The sequence below is a fragment of the Athene noctua genome, chromosome 2, assembly GCF_965140245.1.
Source record: "Athene noctua chromosome 2, bAthNoc1.hap1.1, whole genome shotgun sequence".
In the NCBI taxonomy this organism is placed as follows: domain Eukaryota; kingdom Metazoa; phylum Chordata; class Aves; order Strigiformes; family Strigidae; genus Athene; species Athene noctua.
In genome coordinates this window covers 34435362-34456046 of record NC_134038.1, presented here as the reverse complement: position 1 = coordinate 34456046, position 20685 = coordinate 34435362, and positions in this window count along the sequence as shown.

The window sequence follows — 20685 nt, the reverse complement described above, 5'->3', positions numbered from 1 at the left end:
TGGCTAAACAGAGTAATCTATAGGAAATCCATGGGGAACAACAGTTGTCATATGAATTACAGTAAAAATGTAGGTTAAAGGTTCTGGACAAGATTTGTCTTAATTCTGCTTAAACCTAAAGGGTGCAAGAAACAGAATGCAAATGCTTTGCCAGTGTGTGACTGAAGAAGATGGACGAGAAACACTCAAGATTAGTCTGCCTGTTCTGACCTGAGATAGGGAATGGCATGTCGTGGAGTCATTCCTACTTCTGCCTGCTCAGCCCTGTTGAATACTGTCTGTGAGAAAAATGAAGATTAAGTTGGGGTAAAAACTGTAGCTTTCTATTCATGTTTGCCTAAAATGATGGCACCTGTAATGGCCTGAAGTACAGTAAATGTAAATTACCTTCATAACAGAGGTTAGCTTAATGAACCTTTTTGAAGTATTACATATCTCTGTATTATAAAACTGCCACTCTGTATGTGATCTGACATAGAACTGGAGACAGTAAAGCAAACCACTTCCATGAATAAATGCTCTGAAATTGGCAGTCTTGCACAGGTGGATTAAACATTTGATACAGCCGGATACACCTGCTGGAAAAATCAGGCTTTCCTGCTGAGTGTTATAGCAACAAGGGGATTGACTAGGTGGACCAGAGCACTTTCTATATTCTTAAATTTCTATATGCTTGTAACATACATCTAGGCAAAATACCACTTAAAATATTAATCCAATAGATATTTAATAGATCTACTCCAGTGCTGAAGGGATAATACAACAAAGAATGTCATTGACAGTACCAATGGTGGGGGGTTTTATATTTTCAAGTAGACGTCTCTGACATAACGAATTTCTTGCACTGCACCTGTTTATTAAAACATACAGAAGGGGATACATTTTAAACATAAATTAGGATATTTTTAACAAAAACTAATTTTTATATCCCTTCCTTGTTATTTAAGTGGTTTATAATTTACAGCTATTGGGACCATTGATCTCTTTTGGGAAGTTAGTGGAAAATCTTTGTTTACTCAAATAAAGAATGGTAGTCAAACTTTTTTAAAGACAAACCTTTTCTAATGGATTTCAAATTTATCTTAACCTTTCTTCTCTGCTTTGTGACATTATGCTAGAATATCCCGTTTCCACTTTTCTATTAAAAAAAAAAAATAGCTATCTTTTAAATTAGTTGTAGTAGTGGCTCTGATCTTAAAATTTGGAACTAAGTTTCATGTGTTTAACAACCTTCATATCAATCTACTTGAATATTCTATTTAATTTCCTAAACTTCTTGTGATGACACTGTCCTTATTTCCTCATTCTTGAATATATTTTAACTTCAAACAAAGTCATTTTATAAAGAAAGCAGACTGCTATAATATCAGTATGACAGTCTTTTCTTCACTTTCCAATCTTGATATGATTTTTGATATTGACTATCTTGAAAAAATTTAGCACTAATCACAGTCTGAATTCCACCCTTTGGAGTACATAAAGCAAATAAAATGCTCATTTCACAAGTGTTTTGTCTCATATAAATTAAAAAGTGATTCAAATACCTGAACTCATAAGTCTCTGAATTTTATGACCTCTGAGTCATCCTAAATACAATTTGATTGCCTTAGGGTACATCGAGTTGTTGTAAAATACAGGTTGCTTTCATGAAGAGAAAGAAATCACAGAAATGCGTCAGAATTTAATTTTAATGCAATTTAAAATGCAACCTATGTTTGTCATTTCTGCTTGTACTAAACAGCACTTTGATTATTACACAGGTAAAATATTCAGTGTTATGTTATGGCTACTGCAAGCATTGATTAAACTCTCCAGTGTTCATGAAAGCTGACAGGGATTCAAAGGAGGAAATGTAAAACTTGAAGGTACAGCAGTATAGTGACATTTCACTCTATAAAGCTGCCAATATTTTAATCCTGCACGTAAATCATTTTCATCAGTTCAATTCCATATCTTAATTTGTGTAGCAAACAAAGTATTGGATTGCATTATGTTTAATAATTAAGAATGTGATATCAATTTCCATATATTTTAAGTTCCTGAACAAGAAATAGAGTTAACATTTTTAGCTTCAATTTGTTTGCTTTACAAAATAGGAATGATTAAGGATTAGGTCTAATTTTCATGCTCTGATCAACCAAACTTTCATTATTTGCTTTTACAGAACCTTTAGTTTCTCTGTTTAAGTGATGTCTTCGTCAATGATCATGTTGTATTCATTTAGAGTGATGATTGATATGGTAATAGATACAGTGTGATTGAAAGCAACCTTTGTCAATAGGAAGGCCAAATATTCAAACAGTGTATTGGTCTGAGTTTGCTCATTATTGGAGATCTTTCATAGTCGTATTGACTTGCTGTCCAAATGTTGTTACTTACCTGATGCTTTCATTGTTTAAATGGTATAGACATTGGTATTGAACATGACTTTTCCCAATATTTGTCCTAAAATACACACATGGCTCAATTATCCACTGGAAATGCTCAAGATCTATTTTCAAGGTATTGAAATGGTATTTGGGGAATATAAACTAAAATTTTGTGGCAAAGAAAAACAGGATCCTATACTGGTGACGTTAATGCAATGTGTTCTGTACCGTGACTTTATATTTGTCAATTTTAGAAAATGATAGAAGTTCACTTTTTCTGAAATGCTTTCTTCACAGCTGCAGAAGTACAGGGAATCAACCCTCTTGTGAAAAGAACATTCCAGAGTCACAGACAATACTACCGTTTCCTGGCATGTAGATTTTGCTATTCAGGAGCTTTTATATTCTTCTTGAAGAAACTCTTCTAGACTCATTCTGGCCATCATCTATTAAACATGACTACAAAGTATGGCCTTGATTTGGATATTAAGGTATTTTAGGAATATCGGAAAGTACAGTCCTCTTCCCTCTTCAGACTCACTGTACTTAGAAAATTGCCAAGATGCCAGGCACCACTAAACTCTTGATCAAAATCTTAGCAATACAATATAAACCAAGTGAGAATTTGTTATGCAAGGGCAGAAAGTCTTCGTGACACTTTGGACTTGGATTATGACATGACTTTCAGTGCACCCCAGATAGCAGCAGAGAACTAAGATCCCTGTGGGAAGACACAGAACAGAGATAAATCATGAGTTAGGCACAAGGTGGTTCAGATGTCATGAAACCATGACTCAAAACCTTCTTTTGCTAAACTACTTACAATGGCTGAAACGGTCTTCAATAACCTAATTTTTTCCCCTCTAATATACTCCCCAAAGTGTCTAGTTCCATTGCAGAGCTTTCCAGGTCCCTTCTGACTTTTGAAAACACACTCAAAAATGAGATGACAACATACAAGAATTAACCTTTGATATATGAAATATAATATTTTATCCTGTGATTATATTTTCCCTAAATAAAGACCCTTGTCTGGAAATTTCATTCATAATTTAAAATTCATGAACTACCACAAGTTATTGTGAGCAGCACTGAATCAAGCTTTGCTTACATAGTTTTGAATTAAATATGTGGTAAACATTTACCATTTTCTGAAGTGTCCTGTGATAGTTCCTTCAGAAAAATGTAGTGAAAGACTAGTTTGTAAGATTTGCAAGCTAAGGATACTGACACAGCACTACACTTTAAAAGTTACTCTTAAAGACTTTCTTAAATATTAAGATTTCCTTCCAAGTCCTGAGTAGGTATCTCTTCTAGCCATGATATTGTCTGTATTTGTTTATTGCTATTTAATTAGAACTGTTTTCCTTTTAAATCACCTGTTACTCAAAGTACCATCAAGACTTGTCTAAGGTTTGTCAGTACTGTCTTCCTTGCTCTATTTGTTTGCTTTTGTATCTCTGTATAGTAATCTCTGTATTGTATCTCTGTATACTCTGTATAGTATCCCAAACTTGTAGCATTAAACATCATCATACCACAGCTACATTAGAAAACTGCCAATAATATTCATGCAACTATCCCTTGAGCAATTATACCTTTCTGTATTAAGATATGACAACGGATGGTGGAGAATATTTTGGAAAAGCATCTTCCTCTTGTGTGTCATAATGCTCTCCCTAGTCCCTGGAAATACATGCAGGTCTGGTAAATGCCCAAGGTAAAGTTTCTTTCATTTATTCATTTCTGAACTGAGCAACCTCTTCAAATTGAATGTAGACTCTAGAAGGAAATATATATATATATATATACTTGTTAGGCTGGATACAAAGAAATATCATTTATTTCAGAGTTCAGAGATGTGTTGAGCAATGCCACTTCCAAATTTTTATTATTTTTTTTTAAGGTAAATAATATAAAATGCTATGTTTATTTCTTTGGATTTTTACTTCACTTTTGGTAATGTTCCCTTAATTAAAAATAAATAAGAAAATTCAGACCTGCAGATATTTATTAAATATCTCAGGAGAGAAGCCCTCCAGCTTCCTACAGCATTTAATTTATAGGAATTGAATGCTGTGCTGTACTCAGCATATTTATTAAAGAAATATATACTTCCTTCCAGAAAAGAACAGTAAGTTTAGTTATTTGAAGAGGTTTTGCCCTCCCTTCCTTATAATACTAATGAGGAAATATTTCTGTTTAAATAGCAAAACAAAGTAAACAAATAATCACTGTCACTGCATTATTGTCCGCAGATCTCTTGCCTTGCCAGTTTATATTACACTGAAGAGGAGCATTTGTGTTGCCCACATTTAACATCAGTTACGCAAACTCAATTTTTCCCACATTTAAAATCGGAAACTGTATGAGATTTAAAATGTCCACTACCAGTGAATGATAAAATGGCATAATTGGTATTGTGACTCATCAGCTTTATACGTAATAACTGAAATTGCCCACTGAGCATCGCAGTAATGTTGGCACAAATTGCAGTGTTTACTGCTAAAATCTTCATATTTACAAAAAGCTGTCACTGAACAGCCCCTGAACCCTAAGGTATGTCCTGTTTTAAACAAATGAGAAAAACATGACCTCACAGGCTCTGATCTGTGAGGGAAAGCTAGAAAGAGGAAAAACTTATAGGTGCTGAAATGTAAAGGAGAAAAATCTGAACAGCAGACATTGGGAAAGACTGTTCAGCAATGTGAAAAGGAGCCTGGAGTATGCAATTAGAAACAAATGAGATGAAAATGTCCCTGTGATAGGCCAGAGATATACTGAAAGTGTTCATTTTTCTTTCTAGAATAATAACAATATTACTTTCATCTGCCCTTTTGGGAACATCTACACAGTATTGTTGGGCAAATATGATTCCAGAATTCTTCTGCTCTGAGCTGTCAGTCATGAGGCTTTCTAAACTGGAAACTATTCCAATTATTGAGAGTTTTCCCAACAGTTCAAAAAGGAATAGGAAAACAGGAAAATTCAGGTCATAACATCTTTATTCTCCAGTAACATAAGCCAGCAACTGCTTTTTTTTTTTACTTGATAATAGTTACTTTCTATTTTGTAAGTCAGTCTGGAATTCAGAAGGCTTTGAAGTGACTACCACTTATGAGTAACCTCTTCTGGTGTTGAGGGAGGAAAAAAAACAGATCTTGTGGGATTCCCACTGGTCAGAGGCCTTCTGGAAGAAATGGTGTTCCCTTGGCATGGGTTGCACTGTGGGGGAAGTTGACGGGAATTTACTAGGCTTAACCAAAGCGAATTTGCACATCTGTTTTATAACTTTACAGCTTACCATAACAACAACAAGAAGAAGAGAGAGGTTATTTAATGAGAATGAATAAAATACTTATGCTGGTAAAATGTGGGCACTCATGAATCAAGGGCAAGAGGTCACTACAGCTGTGCCATAGTTTGCAATGGGTACTGTGAGCAAGAAGGTTTGAGAAAGCTGTTCGGACTGTGAAGGAGTTGTTTGTTTTTGCAAGGAAAACTAAAGATTTTGTCCAAGAAATTTCCCTTTGGTGGTGAAGTACTGAAGTACTATGTGCTAAGATCCTTTTCAAAAGAGATGAAGCGTTGCAGGGACTGCTGAGAAAAGATGGAAGGAGCTGGTTGAAGCATCTGTTTTAAAAACTGAAGAGTCAAATCAAATAGTGTAATATTTCTCTATTCAGTTGTGAGCTTATTCCAGACAGTGCTGTGGAATGATAATGTGCATGTAAGGAAATCTGGTATATCTGATCTGATCTACAAAAAGCTGAGATGTTGCATTTATGTTCTTCCTGAGTGCATGTGCAGCACTGGGCACAGTGTAACTTTGATCTATGATAGGGTACTTACAATAATAATATTTTCCATTAATATGTAAACAGATTATTAGAGGAATAAGACAGTTTTTCATTAGCAAGCATTTCAGGTAAGTGGAAACAACTAATGGAAGAATGTAAATGATGTGAAGAAAAATAGGAGGATATTGTTGGAACAATCCGACCTATGCAGAAGAACAACAAAAAAAAATATAGGGCAGCAGGTGGAGGATTTAATGTATTAGGCAAGTGAGGCTGAAAGGGAGTCTTTTCAAAAGAAAGGATTCAGAACTATGTTTTGCATTGTGAATGATGGGTACTGGAGGAGACATTTGTTTAAAATCTGGAATGTAAAGAGCCTAGAGAGAAAATGTGTACATACAGTGGAGAATCTAATAACAGGAGAAATTGAGACCTGGTAAGAAATAGCGAGAAAATTCTGGATTTGATGATTTGGGATTTAAGCATAATGATTGAGCTGCAGAAGGAGAAAGTCTAGGGATAGAACAAGAAAAAAAATATGAAGAATTGAAGGAATTGAAAACTTGTAAACCCAAACATAGCTAAATCAATAGAAAGAAAGTTTGAAGGAAAATTAGAGTTTGTGAAAGATGTAGGGATTAGGAGCAAAAGTCATGTATGTTTTCTTTCAAGAAAAGTGGGGGAAAAGAAGGATAAAAAGACAGAGAGGGAAAACTGGGACATTTCCTAAGTTCCTTTCAGTAGATGGAGACAAAAACTCAGATGATGAATGCTTGGGTTAGTTTAAGGTGCAGAGGAGCAGACAGAATAATATGAGAAAGGGGCAAAGAAGTGAAGGATATAGCTGAAATTAGAGACCATAGTGATAACAGGGTGGAGTGAGGTTAGGGAGGGAAGGCCAAATATGTGAGCATCACAAAATCAGAGAGGATGATAGCTTCTATATCATAAATACGAATGAGTGACAGGCTGTGGAAGAGTGAGGGGTAGTGAAGGAGAACAAGAGGTGATCTGATAGAAAAAGCACAAGAAGTTGAAGATAAATAGAATGAGCTGGTTCTGATTTTTTTCTTTACTTTCCCATTTAAACAAATAAATGCTTTACCAATACAATTTTCTTCATATTTAAACCTCTTAACTGAATGTAAATAGTTTTATCTTGCACTCCCATATATCTCTCTAAAGGTTGCCTCTATGTACTATTAGGAAAAAGAAATTTACTCCAAATAAACTGGCAGGAATACCAGTAACCAAAGAGAGATTTTCCCAGCACAGAGAAGGATAACTTGATGTCTGCAGTCTAATTAACTGAAGTTTAACTTTATGTATTCAATGCAAGTGCATAAAAATTAAACATTTTATTGGTGTCTGCCTGTCTCTGATGTTTCCAGCTGCACCTGTATGCTAATACTGTTTGATAATATATTTTCCTGATGGCATGCGACTATAATTTTGAGTGTATCAGATCTGTTGAGTGTTGTCCAAAATATAATGCTGAACACCCATCATAACATGAACTGAATTGCTTTATGTACATGAGAGCTAAGTAAAGAATCTTGGATTTTTTTTGAGGTTTGATTTTCTCCCAGAATACTCATACCTTAGATTTTTTTTCACCTTATAGGTTGTCACATTACACATACAACACATAAAATTAATCCCAAATTGCTACTTGCTACAAATTAAGCCGAAGAAGACCTGCATCTAACTATCCCACAGCTGTGAGTTGAGCTTTCATGGATGGATGATTTTATTTCATGTTACTTTTTTTCACTACAGTTGCCCCAACTATGGACTTTATTTCAGACAGGCTTAACGTGTGAGTGCAGGCTGTTTTGACATGTTATATAAGTAAGTGTCATGGTGGGGAAGCTACCTCAGATGTGAGATCAGTATTTGTGCAAATGGTCAATCCACTGTAGAAATAAATACCTGAGTGACATGAATATCCTAAAAGGATTACAGGAGAATAGCAGAGCAAATGTACAGAGGTCCACAAATACAAAAAAGAATTCTTAAGAAACACTAAATTCCCACATGAAACAAGACTTTTAAAGTGTGATATTGCACTTCGATGCATATGTCTTTAATACATATAACTTGGAGATGATACACTGTTATTAGAGACTTATCATGCCTGATGTGCAATGCAGAGGCGTTTGCTTTGATGAATTAGAATTTGCTGTCATGAATCCAATGGCAGCAATGAGACACATCACTGCCACTAACATTCAGAAGCTTATAGCTATAATTACCCTATATTAATATATAGACATATACAGGACAGAAGTGAATCTTTATCTACCTCTACCACAAAATTCTTATATCCTTCAATGTTCTATACTGCCTGTGTGTTTCAGAGTTAATCCTGCATATCAAAATAACATTTAGACTTTATAGCTACACTAAGTGTTCGTATCAATAAATGTGTATATTATTCTAGACTTATTTCTGTGAGATTTATGCATGCTGTATGTAAAAGCAGATGAAGAGAAAGAGAAGTGAGAATTCCTCCTCTGCTCAAAAATTATTTTCACTATTCAAAATATCTGAGAACAGTAGAAAGACAAACAAAAAAGAAAATAGTAAATTGTAGGAGCTGAATTCTTTGTTATAAGATGCATATTAATTGGAAGGAAAAAGCTGGAAACATTTTAAAATTGCACATATACAAGTTACATCTGTTCTGTCTATCCCGTGTGTCATTCAGTTTTAAAACAGAGAGATTGGCTCTGTTTATACAATTTTAGAACTGTTAGACTCTTCCTTAGAAATAATGTAAATGCAAGTTGTGAAAAGATTCCAGATATGGCAAGCCACAAAGAGTTGTAAAAATTTCTAAAACATTTAAAGTTCTATGTAAAATTTTAGGGAAAGGAAAAAACTCCTCTTTGTTCATAATTCTAGAAGATTTGAAAAAGTAAATATTATTAAACATGTCCCTTTGTCTTCTCACATAGATGTGCAAATTACTAGGCAAATTATCTAGATCATGGTTGCCTTACTCTTTTTTTGTAGGTTTTAATGATCAGAAGCAGGACAGGATCTGACCCAGTTTGGCCATTCATGAGGATGTTATCCACACCTGGGCAAATTGTATTTGTAACACACAGGTATATGATGTATTCTAAGGACAGCCTGGACACCTTCTTCAAGATGGGGCTTGCCTGTGGTATAGCTTGTAAACTTGCAAGTACTGTCTTTGGTAGAGTCTGGATGTTTACCGCGTGTCTGGGCATGTCCAGACAGGCAGCACACAAACTAGGAGACTTTCAAGAAAGTAGAAGGAAAATAAAAGGTGTGAGCACACTACTGCCAAATGCTATAGAGACCAAGTTTTCCGAACAGTTACAGAAACAGTCTAATCTGCTGCGCTTTTTTTTTTTGCTTTTTTTTTTTTTTTTTTTTTTTTTGGTGGGTTTTGTTGTTTGTTTGTTTTTAATCTGGAATGAGCTGATAATAAAGTAGTGGCTAGATTTAGCTAGTTTCACTACAGGTGTTAAAAGTGCAGAAGGATAGAAACTCTTCTACATAACCTGCCTTACCACAATTTGTTTTGTCCAAAACACTTCTGAAAATTATTGCATTTATCAGTTTATGAAGGATCTTACCACTTGGTTTCTTTAGTAGTTTTGGTTTTAAAAGTTATCTTTCTGTTTTAATACAAACAGGAAAAACCCCTAACTGTGACTTTATGTCTTGGTCTGTTTTTTTGGTGTTCAGGATTTTTAACATTTGGGAGTTTTTTTATTGTTGTTCTACTTAATATTAAATGTGTGTTACACTACCTGTGTATCTTGCTTGTGACATACTATACCTGCTTCACTTTTTAATTTGCCTGAGCTTGTCTTATCACCAGAGATGTAGTCTGTTATTGATTAAATAATTCATTTAGCTGTCCCCAAGATGACAGATCTGCTTATTGTCACAAGAAAGTTGATATACTATACTTTGTTTACGAAGGCTGTACAACAGTCGGAAAGTAATGTATAGCTACAACATTTTTATAGATTTTACATATTATGTGCATTTCATTAACCATTGCATCCAGCAAGAAATGTATATTTATTTGATAAAAATTGAAATTGGCACTAAAATAACTCACTTTTATCGGTTGTACTCAAAGTAAAGAGAAACAGGAAAAACTCACGTGGTAAATTAGCTTATGAACCTTCTAAAATCTCATCAGGTTTCTTAAGCTCTCACATTTAACTCTTTCAACACTGCTTTGGGAATGTACAGAAATTTCCTCCAACCTTTCATTGTGAGCATATGATATATTGCATATAGCCATAGAGACATACAAATTTTGCTTCTCTGGGTGAACTTCTCACACATATTTAATGGCTTAAGAAGAGTTTAGTTTGTTAATCCTGTGCTTTAAAATATAATTCTGATCCTACTTTGACACTATATTGAAGTCAATGTATTTTAAATGACAGTTCTAAGAAATACTGTTCTTTCTTCACCCCCCACATCTGTGCTCAGAATCCTCCTCAGAACCTGGATTAACATATTGATTGAAAAAGTGATCATCTTCATCACTGACTTTTCCAGCTACAGATCTCCAGCCAAGGCCCACTTTTAGTCTCCACCTGTGGAATCCACACGGTTCAGGGATAGTTTCAGAAACCAGCTCCATGCGGAATTTGAAGATCTGGATACAAGGGGCAATGAGAAGGGACACACCAGACTCAGAGGTGTGCTTAGCTTAGCTTAGAACTGCCACCCTGCTGAAAATGCCATATACAGAAGAGACATTTGCAAGTAATTATAGTAAAAGAATAGTAGGACTAGTGAATTTTTTATATTTGAAAATTGTTCTTTCCTGCATTTGGGCCTGATGCACTTCATCTCAAAGTATAAAAGCTTTGATTTCAGTTTAATAAATCCATAGAAACAAAAAAGGCGTATTGTAGGTATTGTTCAAAGCCCCTAAAATTTTCCTAATTCTCAGGGTATTTCCTTTTTTATGTAAATATGTTTTACAGAAGTTGAGTATTTTCTTTTTAGCAAAATTTAGCTGAAGAAATTAACAAATATGTTAACTATCAAAACTATGTGAGTTAATCTCCAAGTGCAATGTGATAGATAGGTACAGGAATTTATAGCAATACTAAATGATCAGCAAAAAATGTGCTTGGACTGCATCAGCAAAATATGAATACTGAAAGTTAAGAAGTTCAGAAATACATTATTTCACTTTCTAGGCAAAAATATTATTTTAATTTTATTTATGTATTAGTTTTATGGAAAATTATTTTTGATGTACCAGAAATTTGCTCTGTGATGTTCAGTGCTCTATTACGATTCCCCAAACCATGTGAATTGCTTTAGTTTCTAAAGGAGTTAAATCAGGATATTTTTATTGGTTGTATCACTCAAATAAAAAATGCATACAGTGGATTTATAAAGATACATGCTTATGGATGTCTATGTCTACTTACATACTGCCTATCCAGTGTACCTGTTATGTATATTAACTAAACATGTAAATAAGCAGTTTCAAGCAGTAATAACCACCCAAGTTTTTGCATAATCTATCCGTATTTTCTCACAAGTTTTTAGTGCTATTTTCCTCACAAAATGTGAACGTTATTGATGCATATCATTCTGTAGAACCCTTCAGTGGATTCAAATTATATGTACAGATTTTCAATTTGTACATTTGTCATTTTTATAAGACTTCATACACTTTGCTTCAGTAGAAACAATGATTCATATGTGAAGAAAAAAAATTAAAAATATATTTTCATAAAAAGGACACAAATTATTGATAAACACATCTATGTTTGCAGATTGGTTATTTCTCAGAGGTTATTTGGGGTCATAATTGTAAATCTCATTACCTTGCTTGAAGGAGAAGGTCTCTTTCATTATTACGGTGCTGAGGTCCATATCCCTGAAGCTAATTGCAAGGTATTGCTTCAGAGTTCTAATTGTTTGCCATCAAAATAGCTGTGTAAGCTTGATTAACAGTGTTCAGCAACATTCATAATAGTCCAAGCCTGGTCCTGCATAAAATAGAAACTGGGAAAAAATCAATAAGATTTAATAAGATCAGGAACAATCACTTACAATAGTACATCAATCACACAAAGTAATAGGTGCAGGATTTGATAGGGTCCTGAACTGCCTGAGAGATTCATAACCAGTACTCGTTAATGATTTGTTCATTTGCATTTTATCAATCCAGCTACAGCTGACAAGCAGAAGAAGCAGTAAGGAAATATGTTGCCTTAAACTCATCAGAGTTTGCAATTAAAAAAATAACAGATAATAGGAAAATCAGGTGTAGCTATAGATGTGGAGTGTGTATGTATATACATGTGTAGATGTACTCTTTTTTTGCTGAAAATTATAATAAATTACCACACCATAGTGGTTATTAGTATTCCCATAATCCCTCAGAAAGTCTGCTTATGTCTGAGGAAAAAGTACAACAAAATATAAATTTTTAAATTCTCCTCGGTGCTTCACAATGTTTCTCTCTCATTGCATTTCACATAGTGTAATGCCATCATAATATTTAATATGAAACATGCATATTGTCTTGTTTTCATACCCTTTTAAATAAATAAAGCCCTGGGCTTTGCCTTGGGCCAAACCCATATCAAACACAAACCCAATAATAATGAGATGGCTTTCTGGTGATTATTATTTAGCATTATATCCTATATCAGCAGGTTTTATGTCTTTCTAAAGTAATTAAGTTTTGTTTACTATGTGAACATTTTTTAAAATTGTCATGAATAAACATCAGATCTCATTTATCCAGACTCTTGCCTGTTTGTAATGCATCAATCTTTTGTTTAAAATAAGAAACCCAGAGCCAAGCCAAACTAAAATGCTACAAAAAACTGTGAGCTGCCTTGTGTGCGGATGAGTTATTTAGACTGATCTTGTGAGACTATCTGCAGAGCATGTTTGTTTACCTGTGTATGTTGGGCCCATTCTGATGAGTGCCTTGTCATAAACCAGATTACATACCTCCCTTTTCTGAGGAGCAGTTTGTTCTGCTAGATATAGCAATTCTAATTTCTATCCCAATTAACATTTTTCTCTATAGTATCTTGCTTTTCCATGTCCTTCCACCAGAATTTTTTTTCCCAGACAAAACCTTAAAATACTGTTTTTGGGTCTCGTAAGAGTATCTCTTGTTTACTTGTAGGATCCACTTTGTGGTTAATTTTAGTCAGCTTCTACATTTTAAAAGGAGAGCAGCAAATTCTAAATCAATATATGCTCCTGTCACATCATCTTATACTATGACAACATCTAATATGAGTACAAAGACAAGGCTTCCTTAACACATGGTGTTTAAAATAGAGATTGCCACATGGCAATATGATATGGCAAGAATTGAATTTGGGTCTTCTGTGCTGCATCAGGCCCTTTGGCCTCAGAGACTGTAATGGTGGACCTTTCCAGGTTAGGTGACACTATGATTTTTGAGCTAAAAGGATGACTGAATTTATAGTCTGATGCTGTGATTTTATGGTTGCACCACCACCATATCCCTTGTATGTTTTTCATGGAGAAAGAATTAGCAGGTTGGTGGCTTTGTCAGAAAATTGGCTCAATCTCTAACTGGATTTCAGAAATTATATTCTCTAAACTGCTATTCTGGGACATGTAAAAACTATCAGCTAGTATATTAATCATGGATTAGTCGTAATAACTATTAATTTTATAGTACTTTCAATTTTTTATAACTTTACAAATATATCCTGAACTGGATAATTAAATCCATGAGCTATATTAAAAATCAGAGCAGTAATAAAGGAAAGGGAACAATTTGCAACAATAATTCTTGTGAAGAGGATATTCTTTTTCTGTTGCTGAGCTGACCATGAATAATTTGTGATTTTTATGAATATGTTTGTTTCAGTAAATGAATGTTTCACGGAGAAAAACTACAGCCTCTGAATTTGGTAGATATTCTTGGATAAAAATATTACTTTGGCTATTAGATGTGTGTGATTTAACAGCTGTGCTATTCATTTCTCCGAATAGGTTTGATAAAATAGTTCCTTTGTCAGCTGCTGCCCTAGCCTCCCCCATAAGTTGCTGTTCATGAGTCACAGGTGCCCTGTAGCATCTTCTAAACTGCTGGAGTCACCAACTAAAAGTATGCCAAAAAAGCAACTAAAAGTATGCCAGAAAAGATTTCCATTCAGGTTGAGTCTAGATTGAAGAGTCCAGTAAGAGCTAAAATGTGTCCCCTTCATCCATTGCCTTGATGAGGACTGTAACCTGAGAAAACGGAAACAAAAATAACTGTAATCGTCAATTTACCATCAGATGTGAGTTAACACCTTCAGTACAAAGCTATGTTTTTCTTGAATAAGCATGTATTGCTCTTTCAGAAACAAACCTTAATCCTTGACCACCATGCCCATAATGAGTTCTGCAAACCTTCTCAAAGAAAAATAATTTTAGAAGAAAATTTCTTTCAACACCCTGTCTCAGATTCCCCAAATCCATGAGAACAAGGATAGGTATTTTTTAATTTCTAATTAGTTGTTTCTTTTCAGATGTACATGTGCATGGTAGCCAACTGTAAGCTTTCTGCAAAGTGTAAGACCTCTCTGAGGGACAAATATGTGACTTGTGGAATGGGGATAGAGTCATCATCTGGCTGCAACTGCGGGCTGTGCTTTAGCAGGACTTCTATTTGTGGGAAACCCTGAGCCATGAAGTCGGCTGCAGTACAGTCCAGGCAGCATGTCTCTGGCTCTGTGCCACAGACCAGATAAATCTTATACTGTCCCAGCCAGTAAGGCTGGACACATAGGATCAGAGCAAGGGAGAAGCATCTGTAAAGGCCTGGGATGAGAGAAGAGTGACAAGGAACTGAGACATGTTAGGTGTAGGGAACTGCAGAGGTCTGTGTCATGCAGACACATCTACCATGTACAGGTATGTCCAGTGACTGGTAACATCAAAATATTAACATTTCTTTTTAATGAGTATATAACTTCTTGGATCCTCAAGAGGCAATATTTATCATTTTTCTTTCAAAGAGCCAACTCAGGGGCCAGATCCTCTAGAGAAACTTCTCAACCAGCCCACTCTATAGAAAGCTTGAAAACAGAATAAATAAAAGATACCCAGAATTTCATGAAACTGGGGGAATTAAAGGAAATTTCACAGAACATATTATAGAGAAGAGCTATCAGAAACCTATGTAAACTGTGTTAAAAGTGAGCATAAAACCAAGTCACTAATTATCTGAGGTGTCTAATAAGAGGTAGCAGCTTGTGTTTACTCGAAATTCTGCAAGATCTACTTTATTTACCCCATGCTTGTGATGACTCATAGAATCTAAAAATACTATGTTGCGAAGCTTATGTTTTTTGCTCAAAAAAAAAAAAAAAGTACACCAGAGCACAGGCTTCAGAAGCAGTTCTCCTTGTCTCTTTCCAAAGTGTTATATTAAAAAGTGCTTTAATATTGCTACTGCTGAACTTTTAGATGTGACATGATAACATTATTCTAGACTTTATGAGTGTCTAAGTGTCTAATGGCACTATACTGTTTCTTTGTAGAAAGAAGTGACTACAGAAAAGTCTCTCAATATTCTGGGTGAATAAGAAGCAAAATGCATGAAACTGGGCATTCTTCCACAGGAGAGAAAAATATGAAAGTAAGATCCAATTCTAGGCAACAATTTCTGGTCTGTAAAAATGTGTCACACTAGAACTATTTCCACCCCAAAGGAGAGAGAGAAAAGGAAGGATTTCAGCAGTATGGCATTGATTTGTGTACAACAAAGAAGCTCAAAAAGGTATTATGACCTGTGGCTGGCAACTGGTTCATACACGGGGTGTAATACCCATAGACTTGGGAAATGAGGATCAGGGTTTACAATGGCTACAAAGCAAGTATTCAGACGAGGCTGAAAAAAATAAACTCCTGCTTATGAAATTCTAAATGTTATACATGGAATGACATGCATCTTCAAGGTGTAGTTTTGAAATTAAAGTAATGCAAATTCTGAAGAGGACATGTTAGACAACACTGATACTGACCAAAGCCTGAAACCTCTGTCTTTCAGTGAATTCCAGTTTGGAAGACTTTATGTTTGACTTCTATGATTTCAAGCTTTTGCCCTAGAATATTTAAAATATAAGCTTAATCTTCTTCTTCTTTGTTCTTGTTGTTCTTGTTGTTCTTGTTCTTCTTGTTCTTGTTCTTCTTGTTCTTCTTGTTCTTGTTCTTCTTGTTCTTGTTCTTGTTCTTGTTCTTCTTCTTCTTCTTCTTCTTCTTCTTCTTCTTCTTCTTCTTCTTCTTCTTCTTCTTCTTCTTCTTCTTCTTCTTCTTCCTATTCTTCTTCTTCTTCTTTAAACTTGTCACCATGTTGTCATTTTTTTGTCATGTATGTTATTCCAGAAGGATTTGATGTCTGGAGTGATTGCATAAATCAACTCAACTATGTCACTACTTATAAGTTTGCAATGTGTTAACTCTCTTCATAATTTACATAATGTTTAAATAATATGCCTTCTTTTTTCCTTATCCCTACAGTAATGTGATTAGAATCAGTGGAAGCACTGTAATATTCTTGTAAGGTGTGCTTTCCACCTACGCTTTCTTATTACAAGAAGTATTATTGCTAAAACTAGCAGCCTCTGATCAGTTTAGCTGTCAAAAAATTATTTTTTTCTAAGAACAAAAATACTTCATAAAATATATTATTGTTCCTACTTTGTATTCCTGTTAAGGTAAACAAACAACAGAAAATTGTTGTTTTGTCTTATTTATTTCCATGCCTGCATCTAACTGTAAGTCGTAGTGGAATACATCTTCTGATATATTATGCAATTAAATTGATGGATGGCTAATTGAGTCAGTATGGCATACCATATGTGTACTCCTGACCTGAATGTCACTGGTCAGATTAAGGCTTCACACATTTGGTCAAAGAACATATGCTGTTATTGAGAATGTGGCTCTAGATGGGATAAGGATTTTAAACCATGATAAAAATCATCATAACCGGCTTTGCTCTTTGGTTGCTGGAGCCCTGGCTCCTTAGGAGTCCAGCTGTAAAGGACTTTAAAAATAATGAAAGTTATTAATTAAAAGCTTACTGACATCACGGCCATTAACTTTGGCAGGCTCTTTTATTAATTTATTTGATCTCTCTTATTACATGACATATCCTCATCATAGTATTTCTGCCTTTGCACATGAAGCTTTAGATCTTATTGGATTTTAATTTGTATTTAGGCTTGTATTTTTTTACTCCAAACACCTTATTTTTTAAAGAAATAGAATCTTTTCCTTATTGGTGGTAATGATACATACGCAAGCAATAAAGTAGCAGAAGGAGGGAAGCTCATACACCTTTAATGACAGTGACATATAGACATCAAAACACATACAGACGCTCACAGGAACATGCATGTGTATACTATTACATCACAATTGTAAATAACAGGTATTTTTAGAAGTGCCTTGCTAACACTTTGTTTTCACAATGATTAGCTCTAGTTTTTGGCAGATTTATTATTTCTGTTTTATCTTGTTTATCTAAATAATATTTAATGATATTCTATTTTTTGTCAGCTATTTTGCATATTTTTCTTCTAAACCAGCTATTATGGGAGCTATTTTAGCTTCACAAATGTTTTATAGTAAATTATGTTATTTTACAAAATTATTGCAGTAGAACATACATCTGAGCAATAATGTTTTATCTTTGACATTGCTTTGATGACTCATCCATTTTGACAGGTAACTGTCTGCTTTAAAGCTATTTAGTTTGCATCAACACTGAGATAAAACAAGACTTGAACAATATGTACTACAGAAGAAAAAAATATTCTGTCATTACATAGTTAGAAAAACAAAGATTTGCAATAGGAAAAGAAAAGGTAAATAGAGAAATATCTTTGATTCAGTCATTGTTTATGGTAGCAAACTTGTGTATCCTTTGTCCATTGACTTAACCTAGAAAAAAAGTAGTTCTGTCTCTGCTGCATAATTTGTTACTGCCACATTGAGGAAGATTATGATAATGTACATATAACAAAATTGACAACAATGGAGGACTCCTGTAATTGTGAACTAAATTCAAGGAGGCTGCTCTGAGCATGAGAACTAACAGTGTCTTCATTATGATTAGCTTACCTTTTCAAGTGTTCTGCTAGGAACCTCTATCACATAAATTGAGGCAGGAACTTTATTATCATCACTATAGCAACTGCAGGGAAATTTATTTCAAAACAGTTGGCTACCTGAAAATTTTCTCATGATGGAAAGAACAGCAGATGATATATACATTTTAATTCATTTTCATTTATTCCTGTTTTGAAGTGTTCCATAAATGAGTGTGAGGCTGCTTTTTTTTTTTTTTTTTTTTGAAACAAGATGTCCAGTTTCATCTTAAATTATTTTTCTCATCCAGCTTTTTCTACTAGGAGAAAAAATTGCTAGCGGATTTTGGTCGTATCATTATATGTAAAATTTTAATTATGCTAAGATATGGAATATTTCAAATTGGCCCATTTGATGCACTATTCTCTTCATTACTTAATTTTTGAGCTTAGCTGTTACCTGGTTTTTCTTTCAACTTTGATCTTAAATCACATAATCTCTCAGCAAGAATAGTGAAGTGGGCAATTTTTTTATTATTTTTCCATGGTGTTATTATATTCTGTGCCTAAAGAAAAAGAATAACTACACAGATGAGTTTGTAGAGGATGTGAGTGAACTGTAGATGCACATAGAAATTGAATTCAAATGCAAGGAAGTGTCTCTTTTTTGTCCATAAAAGGACTGATCACATGTTCACAGCTGGAATTTCTATGCAGAACACTTTTCTCCTAAAATTGCACAATGCCCCTATTGTTGCACCTCTGAAATTACAAAACTAACATCCTACTGAAGACAACAGTAATGCTTCAGAAATTGACATGTCTTTTATTGCAACTATACAAATGAATTTATTTTTAAATTTGGTTTTGCTCAGTGATATTTTGATTTTCTTTAAAGTGAAAAAAAAAAAAAAAACAGTGTTTTGAAATATGGGTTTGTTTAAATGAGCAGGGAGAAATGGAGAAACATTTCAGCTGCCTTGAAACCCTTTTCTACAACAAAACATAAGAAGAAGTGTAAAAATTCTTATTATTTATGCATTGGGGATGGTGTTCCATTATGAAAGTGCTGTGCATCTCAAAGGTACCCCATACAACACATTTCAGTCACTGCTTTAACCAGTGCCCATTTTTTATTGAAAAATACAGGATAAAGTTTCCTGCAATCTGCATTAATGAGATCACATGATAGGGACTTACTTAGCTCTCTTTGACATTTGCATCTTCCTTGTAGCCAAATTTATCTAAACTCTTCCTAATAAAGAAGAATATTTTGTGCATTGGATTTCAGTGTGTTCTCCCTTCTACTGTGAAATGGAAATATGTTCATTTGCTTTCACAGACAAAGGCATTTAAAGAGTTGACAAAGATGAGAATATAAGATTAAATGGAAAACAGTCAATGCAGTTGAATGCTTTGGATACTTTGCATAAGGCTCAGCTTCATCTGATATGGTTTTGGGAGTCTCACCAAGACATGTACCTCAAGATTCAAGTTGTCTCAATGTCCTTACATAATTCATGGGGAAAGTTTACCCCTCCAGAACATAATCAGAATTGCTCTCTGGAAGCACTTTTCTTCTTCTACTGACTATTTAGGAGCCTAGATTTATTGCACTTTTTCCTTACTAGCCTCACTTCAGTAAAAACCCATCAGGCCAAAATCTTTTCACTCACAAACATCTCACAGTGGAAATACATATTTTTCAATTGCAATATAGCTTTTTGTTTCATTTTCTCAGAGTTTTTTTTTTTTTGTTGAGTGGGTTTTGGGGTGGGTGAGTGTTGGGGTTTTTTGGATTTTGTTTGTTTGTTTGCTTTAGAGTGAGGTTTTTTTGTATCTATAAGTCTTGAAGAACATGCGAAATCCCAAGGGAGCAGATCTTGAATGCATTGTGGTTAATGGGAGCTTTGCCACTGACTCCCACAGGGTCAGTATTTCACCCCTGTACACAAATTAAGATTCAATTAACAAATGTCTGTGTCTTGGAAATGTGAATGGGACAAGTCTGGGTAACTATGTGAATGACCAGAGATTAAATACTTTTTTGGTACCACTTGGATAATTGATAAAAGAACATCAGGTATAATCCATAAAAATACAAGTGACTGCTTTGTGGAATATAATGCTAGTGCTTTGAAAATCTATCTCTAGACATTGAATTAGCCATTGTAAAATGTTTTTCATCCATTTTGCAGCTTAAAATATTTTTGAAATTGAGATCTCAATTTATTAGGGCAAAGTATCTGTACACAATCCATTTGGCCCAACTCCACTATTTTACTGAAGTCCCATCGGCACCAGCCGCACTCTATGTGGATTCATCATTCTGCTAGCTCTTACATACTTGTAGTGTTAGCACTTCTGCAATGTGCAGAAAACTCTATACTTTTCAGGGTCCTGAGCACACCC